The sequence below is a fragment of the Elgaria multicarinata genome, chromosome 22, assembly GCF_023053635.1.
Source record: "Elgaria multicarinata webbii isolate HBS135686 ecotype San Diego chromosome 22, rElgMul1.1.pri, whole genome shotgun sequence".
Classification (NCBI taxonomy): domain Eukaryota; kingdom Metazoa; phylum Chordata; class Lepidosauria; order Squamata; family Anguidae; genus Elgaria; species Elgaria multicarinata.
This window is the reverse complement of record NC_086192.1, coordinates 14,824,820-14,837,734: the sequence shown is the minus strand read 5'-3', so window position 1 is coordinate 14,837,734 and position 12,915 is coordinate 14,824,820. Positions and strand designations below refer to the sequence as shown.

Here is a 12,915-nt window from a genome sequence, read left to right as displayed (position 1 = left end):
GTTAAAGTTTATTTATTTATTATTACATTTATATTTCATATTTTTTCCTCCAAGGAACTTGAGTCTGCATACATAATCCTCCTCCTCTACGGTGTATCCTCACAACAGCAACCCTGCGAGGTAGGCTAGTAGCTTCCTTGAAAGTAGCCAGATGAATTTATCCATTACATTTAAATATTATTTCATTGTTGTGAACCGACCAGAGAGCTTGTGTTATTGGCCAGTAGAGAAATGTTATAAATCAATCAATAAAATTAAAGGCACCATTCAAAAACATCGTGCCCGGGTCGTGCTAATGACATCGGAGGGAAAGGAAGCCACTGCTGAACTTTGCAGCTAAGAATCAAGTGCCTGAATTTGCTTCTTTATTTTTTTCTTCCTCCCTCCCAATTTCCTTTTGTGTCCTAGCATGCCTTACCCTTAGCCATGCCTGCTAGGGCTGATGGGAATTGAAGTCCAAAACATCTGGAGGGCTCCAGGTTGGGAAAGCCTGCCCAAGAATCTAACTGGGGGCAAAAAGTTTTCAGAAATGATTTTCCCATTCCTGGGTACCAGAATCTTTGCATTTAAAAAACAAACAGTGGCCGTGCACAGAAGTGTAAAGGTCACAGGTACTCAAATCTGTGCCTCTCTGGATGTTGTTGGACTACAGAACCCATTATCCCTAATCACGGGTCATGCAGGCTGATGGGGGTTGTGACTCCCACCACATCTGGAAGGCGAAAGGTTCCCAGCCCCCTGGTCTCGGATCAGACATCCCCAAATTGTTACCCCATCCAGATGTTTTTGGACTACAGCTCCCAGCAGTCACAATGATCAGGATGACGGGAGCTGAAATCCAACACATTGGGAGGAGACCAGAAAGCTAGGGTAGAGGAAGTTAGTCATCTGGGATCCTCCCTTGTCACGCTCACCAGGAGGACCCCTCTATAAAAGACCCTGAGCTCACACAAAGCGGGTCAAGCTCACAAAATCCCAGAGAGAGGAAATTTATAGAATCACAGAATTGTGGGGTTGGGAAGGGACCACAGAAATCATCTAGTCCAACCCTCTGTAATGTGCAGGAAAACCAATTAAACCATCCATGAGAGGTGGCTGTCCAGCCTCGTCTTAAAACCCTGCAGAGATGGAGAACCCACAAACTCCGTAGGTAGACTGTTCCGCTGTTGTACAGATCCTACCATCAGGAAACTTTTCCTTATATTTAATCGGAATCTAGGTAGTTCTAATTTATACCCATTATTTCCGGTCCTAATTTCTGGGGCCCTGGAAGCTAGCTCTTGACCACCTTCCTTGTGGGGCCCTTTGATGTACCTGAACATTTGATCTACCTTTTTATTTTCTCAGCATTTTAACACTTAATTTAACTTACATTTAAACTTTGCTGTTTTAATTCTATATTTTAGCCTGTATCATTTTTTTGCTGTGTGGTTTTAATCCTGGTTGTGCTTTTTATATTGTGTTTTGTATTCACGTTTTTAAATTGTTGGTTGTTTTTATGCTTTTCGCAGTTTTAATTTTTGTGAACCGCCCAGAGAGCTTCGGCTATTGGGCGGTCTAAAAATGTAATAAATACATAAATAAATTAAATAAATAAATAAACATTGCTCAGATGTCTCCTTTGCTCCAGAATGAACATCCCCAGTTCCTTCAGCCCGTCCTCAAGTGCCCGTATCATCTTTGCTGCCCAAATGGAATCATAGAATCATAGAATAGCAGAGTTGGAAGGGGCTTACAAGGCTATCGAGTCCAACCCCCTGCTCAATGCAGGAATCCACCCTAAAGCATCCCTGACAGATGGTTGTCCAGCTGCCTCTTGAAGGCCTCTAGTGTGGGAGAGCCCACCACCTCCCTAGGTCACTGGTTCCATTGTCATACGGCTCTAACAGTCTAGAAGATTTTCCTGATGTCCAGCCAGAATCATAGAATCATAAAATAGTAGAGTTGAAAGGGCCCTATAAGGCCATCAAGTCCAACCCCCCTGCTCAATGCAGGAATCCACCCTAAAGCATTCCTGACAGATGGTTGTCCAGCTGCCTCTTGAAGGCTTCCTCTGTACTTGTTCTACCCTGCCAACGTCCTTCTGGAAATGGGGTGCCCAGAATCAAACACAATTATTCCAGGCTGTTTCTTGCCCTGCCTCCAGTTGACATGATTTCCAAACCTCTCCAAGTCCTCTACGTAATGAGAACTTGATCTCACTAGCTTCCTGCAGACCAAGAGGAAGGGCTTTTTGGGTGGGTGGGGAGAAGAAGAAAATGTGCTGCTCAGTTTTCAGGAGATAATTCCTATTTTTTCTGTTCCCCCCCCCCCCCCCTTACACCTGGCCAACCAGATGCCTGGGATTTTTCTCACTCCTCATTCTAGGGAAAAAGTCAACGCACTCCAGGGTGTTAGCCAAGTTGGCTTGCATAAAGGGGAGGCACCCTCACGGCCATCACGAGGGCACCAGCCTATGGACACTTAAATCGGGGATGAGCGTTCTTCAGGATTGTAACTTTGGCCATAGCTAGACCTAAGGTTTATCCCTGGATCATCCAGGGGTCAAACCTGTTCATCTAGGTCACACACAGGGGATCCAGTGCTCAGGCAGGGGCGAACCCTGGATGATCCCAGGCTAAACCTTCGGTCTAGCTGTGGCCTTTGTTGCTGGGATCTCGGAGATCCACCCGCCTGGTGCAAAAATATATTATTTTAAAAAATTCCATTCCACCAGCTACAGTAGAAAGGGGGAAAGAATACAGCAACCATTAAAACATGGAAGATTTAGTGTCTTTATCAGAGATGAGTACAAACAGTTGCAAGAAACACTAATGCATCACTGAGGGTTTTTCCACTTCCCCCCTGTTAAGTGCCTTTCTTCCCTCAATCTTTAACCAATCTTCTTCAAATTTTGAGGTTAAGTAAAATTGGTGTTTCTTTCTGATACGTGCAATTTTCAGGAAGATTAGTGAATCGCTTTTGATTTTATTAAGGTTATAACAACCTACCCGCCCCAATTTCCACAACTGTGGCTCCACTATACATGGAATTTATCTGCTTTCTCTAAGCTGGTGCCCTGTGGGTGTGTTGGATTTCAACTCCCACCGTGCCCACCCAGCATGGCCATTGGCTGGGCATGATGGGAGTTGAAGTCCAACACATCTCACAGAAGGCTGAATTTAATAAAATTCAAGCCACCCTGCCTGATTGCTTCCTTAATTTTATTTATTTGTTTATTACATTTTTATACCGCCCAATAGCCAAAGCTCTCTGGGCGGTTCACAAAAATTAAAACTTCAGAAGATCTTTTAGCAAGGCTTTGTTGTTGCAAAGATCAAAGCCTTTTGGGGGTCAAAAATTCTAGTCTATGTACTACTGGCCACTAGCAACACCCCACAATCATTCAAGTATCCAGACCCCCCGCGATCTAAGCGTCACGCCCAATGCCTAGGACCACAAGCAACCACGCCATCTCCCCACCAGGGGGCGCCACCTGCTTCCCTGGATCCAATCCAAAATCAAGGTGCCGGTCCCTAAGCAAACACCCAAGGTCTTATCTTATTCTATCTTTCACATCATTCAATGACACTTCCGTGGCTCAAGTGTGTTATATAACGGGGAGAAACCATGACCCGGGCTAGAACAACATCCTGGCCGCAGGAATTTCCCTGGGCTGTAAGTAATTTAATTATGCTGCCCCATTTCACACCTCCTTGATCATTCGTGGTTGGAGAAGTTTTTAATGCTGTGTTTCAATATAGTGTTTTTAACAGTGCATTTTGATACTGTGGAGAGATGTCATTATTATTATTATTATTATTATTATTATTATTTATTTATTTATATAGCGCCATCAATGTGCATGGTGCTGTACAGAGTAAAACAATAAAATAGCAAGACCCTGCCGCATAGGCTTACATTCTAATAAAATCATAATAAAATAAGGAGGGGAAGAGAATGCACCAAACAGGCACAGGGTAGAGTAAAAAATGTCACAAAATAAATAAGAAACGAAAGCTCAGCACAGCCAGCAGACAGACATTAACCCGGAGTAGATTATTTCAAGGGGACGGGGCAGCAACACCACCGGAAAGAGAGACAGTCTGGTGGAGTGGTTAGAGTGTTGGACTTAGACTCTGGAGATCTGGGTTCAAGTCCCCACTCAGCCATGAAGCTCACTGGGTGACTCTATAGGCCAGTCACTGAGTCTCAGCCTCTCCTACCTCACAGGGTTGCTGTGAGGATAAAATGGAGGAGGACCACGTAAGCCGTTTGGGGTTTCTTGCAACAGGAAAAGAGGAGGGTTATAAATGTAATAATAATAATAAAATACACATGCTGCTTTTAGTGATGTATTGGTTTTAAATGTTTTAATTAGTTGTATGATGTTGCATTTGTGTTGTTGTTGATATTGTTATTATTATTATTATTATTATTATTATTATTATATCCCCCTGTACTGGCTTGCAATTAATTGCAATTAATCCTATGCCACTCCACCTTGTACTGTTTCATATTGTTACTGCAGATAAAATTACTTTTAATGGCACATTTTAAATCTGACCTCGTATCATTCTTGCAATCAAAACTGTATTTAACAGTGTATTTAGATGTGACTTTTAATATTTAGATGTGAACCACTTTAAAAGATTTTACTATACTGAGCAGCATATAAAAACTATTAATAAAGGAATAAAAGCAGATAAGGAACCAGGGCCTAGAGCATTTTTGGAAATATAAATGAGAAATCAGGCCTAGGTGGTTCCTTGGGAATGGGTGTAAAAAAATCTGATATTCCAGGTGGAGGACCAGCTGCAGTCCTAGGCAGAATACCACAGAGGCCCAAGTTTATGATTTTATACATTTATTTGCAATATAATAAAATCCCTAAGCCGTTCTGCATTATGTAGGGACACCAGTTTACACCAGAGTTTCCTCCCAACGCTTGCAACAAACCAGTTTCAACACAGGTAAGATGACACTCGCTAACCAAACCTGTCCGCACAACACCTGTATCTTTTGCGTCAGTCCCCTGAGCTATTGCTTTGGAAAGCTACAAGCGGGCTGTGATGTGGATAATGGGGGGTGGGGGAAACTTAAGAACACCAGAAGAGCCTTGCTGGGTCAGACCAAGGGTCCATCTAGTCCAGCACTCGGTTCACACAGGGGCCAACCAGCCATCGGCCAGGGATGAACAAGCAGGACATGGTGCAACAGCACCCTCCCACCCATGTTCCCCGGCAACTGGTGAATGCAGGTTTACTGCCTCGGATACCGGAGGTTGCACCTAGCCATCAGGGCTAGTAGCCATGGATAGCCTTCTCCTCCAGGAATTTATCCAACCCCCATCCAAATGGGTGGCCATCACTACTATAGGTTTTAACCTATAAAGCCTTACACGGCTTGGGACCACAATACCTGATGGAACGCCTCTCCCGACATGAACCTGCCTGTACGCTGCGCTCGACCTCTAAGGTCCTCCTCCGAGTGCCTACTCCGAGGGAAGCTCGGAGGATGGCAACGAGGGAGAGAGCCTTTTCGGTGGTGGCCCCCCGACTGTGGAATGCTCTCCCTGATGAGGCTCACCCGGCGCCAACATTGTTATCTCTCCGGCGCCAGGTCAAGACTTTTCTCTTCTCCCAGGCATTTAACAGCATTTAACAACGCTAAGTTTGTTTTCTAACAGACCCCAGAACTGTTGTATTTAAATGGATACGGTTGTGTTTATGTTCCTGATGGGTTTTTAAATTTTGTATACTTTTTTTAATGTTTACTGTTTTAACTTTTGTGAACCGCCCAGAGAGCTTTGGCTGTGGGGCGGTATATAAATGTAATAAATAAATAAATAAATCTGTGGCAGGGAGTTCCATAATTTTAATATGCTTGTGAATTTCTTTTGGCGCCCCCCCCCCCCCCGGGAAAACACACACACACACACACCTTTGCCTGTCCTAATTCAAGCACAGAGTCAGACAAACTGAACCCCAGCCAGCCGGCCAGGGATCGTCAAAGGTGTAACGCAAACCATCTGGCTGGTCACGACACAGCTGATGACCAGCCAGCCCTAGAGCCAAGAGAGGCCTCTGACGATCCATGAACACGCTTTGAAAAGGTAAGCGAGGAGCGAGCGAAGGCATTGCCCATTTAGATTTCAACTGTACAGGTACAACAAGGTGGCCCAAAAGCTGTTGATGCCCGTGCACCAAGAACCCAGAGAGGTGGTCCAAGCCTCCGTGCAACAAGGATCCTCGATGTGTTTCTACTTTCCAGACTCCGGTAGAAACTCACCATGATGCAACAGGATTCCTGACACTGCGACTGTTAACATGCTTAATCTCAGAAACCAGATTTCCCATTACAGTTCTCTGTTTTTACCTAGAAGGACAGCCTTGAACTCAACTAGTCTGCAATCCAATGCATGTCTAGTCAGGAAAAAAGTCCTACAATCTGATGCATGTTTAGACAGGAAAATGACTATAATCCTCAGCATGTTTAGACAGGAAAAGGTCCTACAATCCTATGCATATTTAGACAGAAAAAGGTCCTACAATCCTATGCATCTTTAGACCCCAAAAAAGCCTACAACTCCCAGGACGCCCACATGTTTAGACAGGAAAAGGTCCTACAATCCTATGCATGTTTAGACAGAAAAAGGTCCTACAATCCTATGCATGTTTAGACAGAAAAAGGTCCTACAATCCTATGCATGTTTAGACAGAAAAAGGTCCTACAATCCTATGCATGTTTAGACAGGAAAATGACTACAATCTTCACCATGTTTAGACAGGAAAAGGCCTACAACTCCCAGCATGCCCCTGCCAGTCCATGCATGTTTAGACAGAAAAAGGTCCTACAATCCTATGCATGTTTTGACAGAAAAAGGTCCTACAATCCTATGCATGTTTAGACAGGAAAAGGCCTACAACTACCAGGATGCCCTTGCCAGTCCATGCATGTTTCCACAGAAAAAGGTCTCACAATCCTATGCACGTTTAGACAATGCTGGGGAGGAAGCCCTACAACTCTCAGGGTCCTACAATCCTAAACATAATTCAATAGAAAGAAGTCAGCCATGATGCGAATTGTAGGACTTTCTTCTGTCTAAACATACGGAGATTTGTAGGCCTTAGTTTGATGGTTTAAGAGACTGGAAATGCAGGGTCAAACAGGTGCGCGCGCGGAGGAGGCCGTTTTAAACCAGGTGATCTCTTTTTGCTTTTCTTTTTAAGGAGACACTTGATATAGGATTGGGGCTTTAAAGGGATTTTAAATGCCAATTTTTAAAAGGCTTTGATTTTGTTTATCTCTCCTGCCTTGATACAAGCCTTTCCGGGCTTCCCAGAGAACTCGGGAGTCCTGACTCTAGGCAGCCCTCTGAGTGCTTTAATGCTGAGGGCCTCAGGAGTCACAGATTTCGGTCACAGGAGTCTGATGGCAAAAGAAGACCCAGGAGTCTCAACTCAGGTCTTCGGCACCTTTCCTGGTGCAAAGTGAGCCCAGGATCCACCTGTAACACCCCCAAGGAGGTGCAGCCACCACTAAGCCCAACCCGGAAACCCAGGCAGGCGTCAATCTCCAGGAAGCTGAACTTTCCTCCCTTTGCTACTCCAGGGAGAACCCAGGCGTCCGGGCTCGGCTCTTCCCCTTTTAAAGCAAGCAAGAGGGAACCCAGGCGTCCGGCCTTGGCTCTTGCCAGCCCCCTTAAAGCAAGGGGGAACCCAGGCGCCCAGCTCCCATTCATTGCCCATCCTGGCTGTTTGCAGGGATGAAATAGATGGACTGAGTGAGCTCTTTATTGCTCCCTTTAAAATACATAAAAGGGACGTGGGGATCCGGCTCCTATTCTTCCCCCTTAAAGCAAACAAGAGGGAACCCAGGAGTCCGTCCGCTGTTTCCCCTCTTACAGCAAAAAGAACCCAGGCGTCCAGCCTCTGCCCCCGCCCCCTCAAATCAAGCTTAAATCAAGAGAAACCCAGGAGTTCGCCCCCACTTTAAATGAAACAAGAGGGAACCCAGACGTCTGGCCTCTGCCCCCCCCCTTAAAGAGAGGACCCAGGCGTCCTGCCTCTGCCCCCTCCCCTTAAAGAGAGGACCCAGGCGTCCGGCCTCTGCCCCCCCTCCCCTTAAAGAGAGGACCCAGGCGTCCGGCCTCTGTCCCCTCCCCTTAAAGAGAGGACCCAGGCGTCTTGCCTCTGCCCCCCCTCTCCCCTTAAAGCGACAGAGGACATAGGCGTCCGACCTCTGCCCCCCCTCTCCCCTTAAAGCGACAGAGGACCCAGGCGTCCTGCCTCTGCCCCCCCCCTCCCCTTAAAGCGACAGAGGACCCAGGCGTCCGACCTCTGCCCCCCTCTCCCCTTAAAGAGAGAGGGAACCCAGGCGTCCTGCCTCTGCCCCCCCTCCCCTTAAAGCGACAGAGGACCCAGGCGTCCTGCCTCTGCCCCCCTCCCCTTAAAGAGAGGACCCAGGCGTCCTGCCTCTGCCCCCTCCCCTTAAAGAGAGGGGGAACCCAGGCGTCCGACCTCTGCCCCCCCCTCTCCCCTTAAAGAGAGAGGGAACCCAGGCGTCCTGCCTCTGCCCCCCTCTCCCCTTAAAGCGACAGAGGACCCAGGCGTCCGACCTCTGCCCCCCCTCTCCCCTTAAAGAGAGAGGGAACCCAGGCGTCCTGCCTCTGCCCCCCCTCCCCTTAAAGCGAGAGAGGAGGGACCCAGGCGTCCGAGCCCCTTCCCACCTTGGCTCACTCACCGAGCGGCCCCTCTGGATCTACGTCGGTGGCAAGGGCAGCCGGCGGCGGCGGCAGCAGCAGCTGAGCAGAGCTGGGCCTCCTCGGGGCCGAGAGACGGAGGGGAAGGGAGGGGAGGGGAGGGGAGGAGGGGGCGGGGCCGGGACCTACCACTGCGCCCCGCGGGCGGGGGGGAGGCCGCGGGACAGCCCCCCCCCGGGCAGCCTCCTCGCTCCCCTCCCCGCGCCCAAGAGCTGCCGTAGGAAACCCAGCCTCCCTCCGCCCGCCCGCCCCTCACCTCGCCTCCGGTCTTCCCCGTAATCCGACCCCCCCCCCATGCGCGTAATGGTACGTCCCTCCCGGCTCACAGCTGGAAGGGCGGGGGAGGGCCGGCGCATGTGCAGAAAGGGGAGGAGAGGAAAAGCTGGGGTTGCGCTACATTGTATTGCACTGCGTTGCGTTGCATGACATTGGACAGCATTGCATTGCATTGCATTGCATGACATTTGACAGCATTGCATTGCGCAACCTGTGGCTGGAGGCTTGTGGGAATGGCAGTCCTACAGCCTTGGAGGGCGCCGGGTTGCAGGGGAGGGGCCCAGGTAGCCCTCCCAGGTGGGCACTTTATAGCGCGATCCTATACGCGTCTACTCAGAAGCCAGTCCCACTGCGTTCAGTGGAGCTTACACCCAGGTAAATAGGTACGGGAGGAATGCAGCCCCGGTCCAACTCCGTGCAGCGCGACACCCATCATGATACGGGTTATATTGTGCAGACTTGGGCCCTTTCTACACCTAAGGATTATGCCAGGCAAATGGAGGGATCGTAGAATAGCAGAGTTGGAAGGGACCTACGAGGCCATCGAGTCCAACCCCCTGCTCAATGCAGGAATCCACCCTAAAGCATCCCTGACAGATGGTTGTCCAGCTGCCTCTTGAAGGCCTCTAGTGTGGGAGAGCCCACTACCTCCCTAGTTAACCGATTCCATTGTCATACTGCTCTAACAGTCAGGAAGTTTTTCCTGATGTCCAGCTGGAATCTGGCTTCCTTTAACTTGAGCCTGTTATTCTGTGTCCTGCACTCTGGGAGGATCGAGGAGAGATCCTGAACCTCCTCTGTGTGACAACCTTTTGCTCTCATGTCTCCCCTCCATCTTCTCTTCTCCAGGCCAAACATGCCCAGTTCTTTCAGTCTCTCCTCATAGGGCTTTGTTTCCAGACCCCTGATCATCCTGGTTGCCCTCCTCTGCCTGCTCCCGGGATCCCCTGTGTGTCATCTGGATGCACAGGAACGATCCCAGGACGATCCTGGGATAAATACCTGGTGTAGACATGCCCTTGGTCCAATATTATCATGGGTTATTCTGCAGCTTTGGTCCAACTTCTTGCAGAATGGTACCCATAATAATATGGTGCAAAAAGCTGAACCAAGGCTGCATTCCTCCTGTACCTATTTACTTGGGTGAACTCAGTGGAACTTATTAGTATTATTAGCTTTATTTTATGTTACAATATTTATGCCCTGTTGTTGTCTGGAAGAAAGCAACCCCAAAGTCTTGTGTTTTGCTGTTTCAGAACAGCAGCAGAGAAAAACACACATAAAAACGAGCCCTAAATGAGAACGACATAAATTAACTTTGAATAACAGTAGGTAAATTATTCACTAGCCATAAAAGGACAAAGCCAAAACTGCCCGGGTTCCGTCTGAAGGCTGCGTTAAAGGTCTAATTTTGTTTATTTGGTTATTTTTAGAAATGGGCAAAGGAGGAGGGGGTAATTGGAAAGGTTTGCTCCTGAGAAAAACAAGGAGAAAAGATTGGGCTACGGAACCCAGTTCTCTGTCTCTGAATGAGATCAGTCAGTGTAGATGCCTCACAGCGGAAAAGTTCACAGACATGAAACACTGGCAAATAATAAGAGGGTGAATTCAAGAAATTAGCAAGTAGGAAATGTACTGAGGACAGGGTTTGTCTACTTGTATCATTAACTTATGTTCTAATTGTATATGTAACTTGTTGGAAGTAATTATAGAGATTTAGCTATGTGTAAAAAATTATTATTTATACCCCATTATTTATTTTCATTTGTGATATTTATATTTTATGAAATATAATGACATCCCCAAGGGGATCACATCTAAATATTAAAATCGTGTTTATAAATACGATATTAAAAACACAGCATGAAAAACAATTCCAGTAAAAGCAATACAAGGAGCGTTACGATGGAGCGGCACGATGAATTTAATTACCACCCGGGGTAACAAGGGTGTTTCCAGAAGGCGTTTGAAAGATACCCAAATCTTCTCCAATAAAGTAGCTAAATTTTGTGCAATTGCAATAACATGCCGTACCTTTTTAGCCCCTGAGTGTACTCTGTGATTTTAGACGGATTTGTTGATATAACTGTTTTGAACTCTGACTCTCTAGTTGTTGGTAGTTTTAATGTGTTAATGCATTTTGTATAGAGTGTTTGTTAAATGTACTGTTGGAATTGGTCAATGACCGTAATAAAATATATTCATTCATTCATTCTCCCACCCACCCCAAAACTGCATGGTGGAGGGTTTTCCAAAGGTGGGTGCGACTACCATAGGCGTGCGCAGCACATTTCATTAGGATGTGCACCCAGGGATTGATTGATTTATTAAAGGTGGACATTTATTGAATAGTCATAAAGGACATTATTTTTATCCATTTATTTATTAAGCACTGTAGACGCTGATGCCCCTACTCGGCATTCAGCTTGCCTGACTGCTGGAGGGCCGTTGAATCTGGGAGGCAGGGGATGAGAAACATTCCTCAGGCACTACCAGGGGTGGCAACCGTGGAGGAGCCAGAGGGCAGCTGGAGAACCATGCCCACTGCCTCTGGATCCCTACTCAACGCCCCCCTTCAACTTGGTGCTTATTGCTTGAGATATTAGGGTGTGCCTGGGCACCCCCCTTGCGCACGCCTACGGCCACTACCAAGAAAGCCTGTCGTCGGGGTATTGCATGGTGGCATTCCGTTAGTTTTGGAATGAGCAGCAGGGCCTCCTCTGATGATTTTCAACGTCAGCTGGGTGTATAGAAGAGAAGGTGGTCTGCTAGATCCCCTGGCCCCAAATTGTTTAGGGATGTGTATAACAATAAGGTAGCCTGGCTCTGTGATTCATAAGCAGCCATGCCGTTCTTTTACTACAGGTGTAATGTGAGCATAGCTAGGTGTCTCAGTGGGCAACCTAGCTGTTGCGTTCTGCACTACCTGCAGCTTCTGACCCACACACAAGGGCAGCCCCACGCAGAGCGCATTGCAGTAGTCTAACTGTGAGGTCACCAGTACATGGATTGCCATGGCTCTCCCTATCCCGGTTGGCATACCAAATGGGTGCCCCAGGCAAGCTAGTCCTCCAACTGACAAAGATGAATCCAGGAGCATCCCCCAAATTACGGACCTCCTCCTTCAGAGAGAGTCCAACTCCATCCAAAACAGGCAAGCACCCCAATACCTGGACCTGGGAACCGCTAACCCATAGAGTCTCTGTCTTATCAGGGTTCAGCTCCAGTTTATTCGCCTTCATCCAAGCCATAACTGCATCCAGAACAGGCAGAGCCTTTCCTGATCCAGATGTCACCACGAAATACATTTATCGTATTGTTTGTTTGCTTCATTTCCATCCTGCCAAATAACTGAAATTCTCTGGGCGGTTCACAGAAATGATAAGAGCTGGGTGTCATCAGCATACCAGTAGGGACACCTCAGCCCCAAATCTCCTGTTGACTGCCCCCAAACAGCACAATGTAGATATTAAATCATATTGGGGGCAGGATGGCAGCCTGTGGCACCCCACAGTTCAGCTGGGGTGCAACTCACCCAATCATATCCTCTGGAACTGACCCTGAGTCAAGCCACTGTAGAACAGTGCCTCCAACTCACAGAAACAGAACAGAGCAGCTCATGGTCAAGGTTATCAAAAGCCACAAAGAAATCAAGGCTGTCCATCAGAGTGATCAAGGCTGATTCTGTCCCCAAACGGGGCTTGAATCCCGACTGGAATGGATCCAGGTAATCACTTTCATCCAGCATCTTTCTTTCCCCAAAACGGGACCGGACGAGAGTTAGCAGAGATCTCTGGATCCAGGGAGGGCGTTTTCAGGAGTGGTGCCTTCGTCAGGGCAGTAGGGAACACACCGTCACACAACGATGCATTCACCACCCTCCTGAATGGTAAATG

At 47.6% G+C, this 12,915-nt stretch overlaps 2 protein-coding genes across 3 annotated transcripts in view; one reads left to right on the top strand and one right to left on the bottom strand.

The window, feature by feature from the left end:
* TAF15 (TATA-box binding protein associated factor 15) overlaps positions 1 to 12,915 on the top strand; it is a 147,988-nt gene that overhangs the window by 52,929 nt on the left and 82,144 nt on the right. The gene's annotated exons all lie outside the window — the stretch shown is intronic.
* LOC134412730 (NADPH--cytochrome P450 reductase) overlaps positions 1 to 12,915 on the bottom strand; it is a 48,739-nt gene that overhangs the window by 33,581 nt on the left and 2,243 nt on the right. Inside the window, exon 1 of one of the 2 annotated variants that reach the window (XM_063146739.1) lies at positions 8,725 to 8,815. The exons of the other annotated variant lie outside the window; for it this stretch is intronic. The gene's annotated coding sequence lies outside the window, so the exon portion shown is untranslated. Of the gene's footprint in view, positions 1 to 8,724; positions 8,816 to 12,915 lie in introns of those variants that run through there. 2 annotated transcript variants of the gene reach the window in all.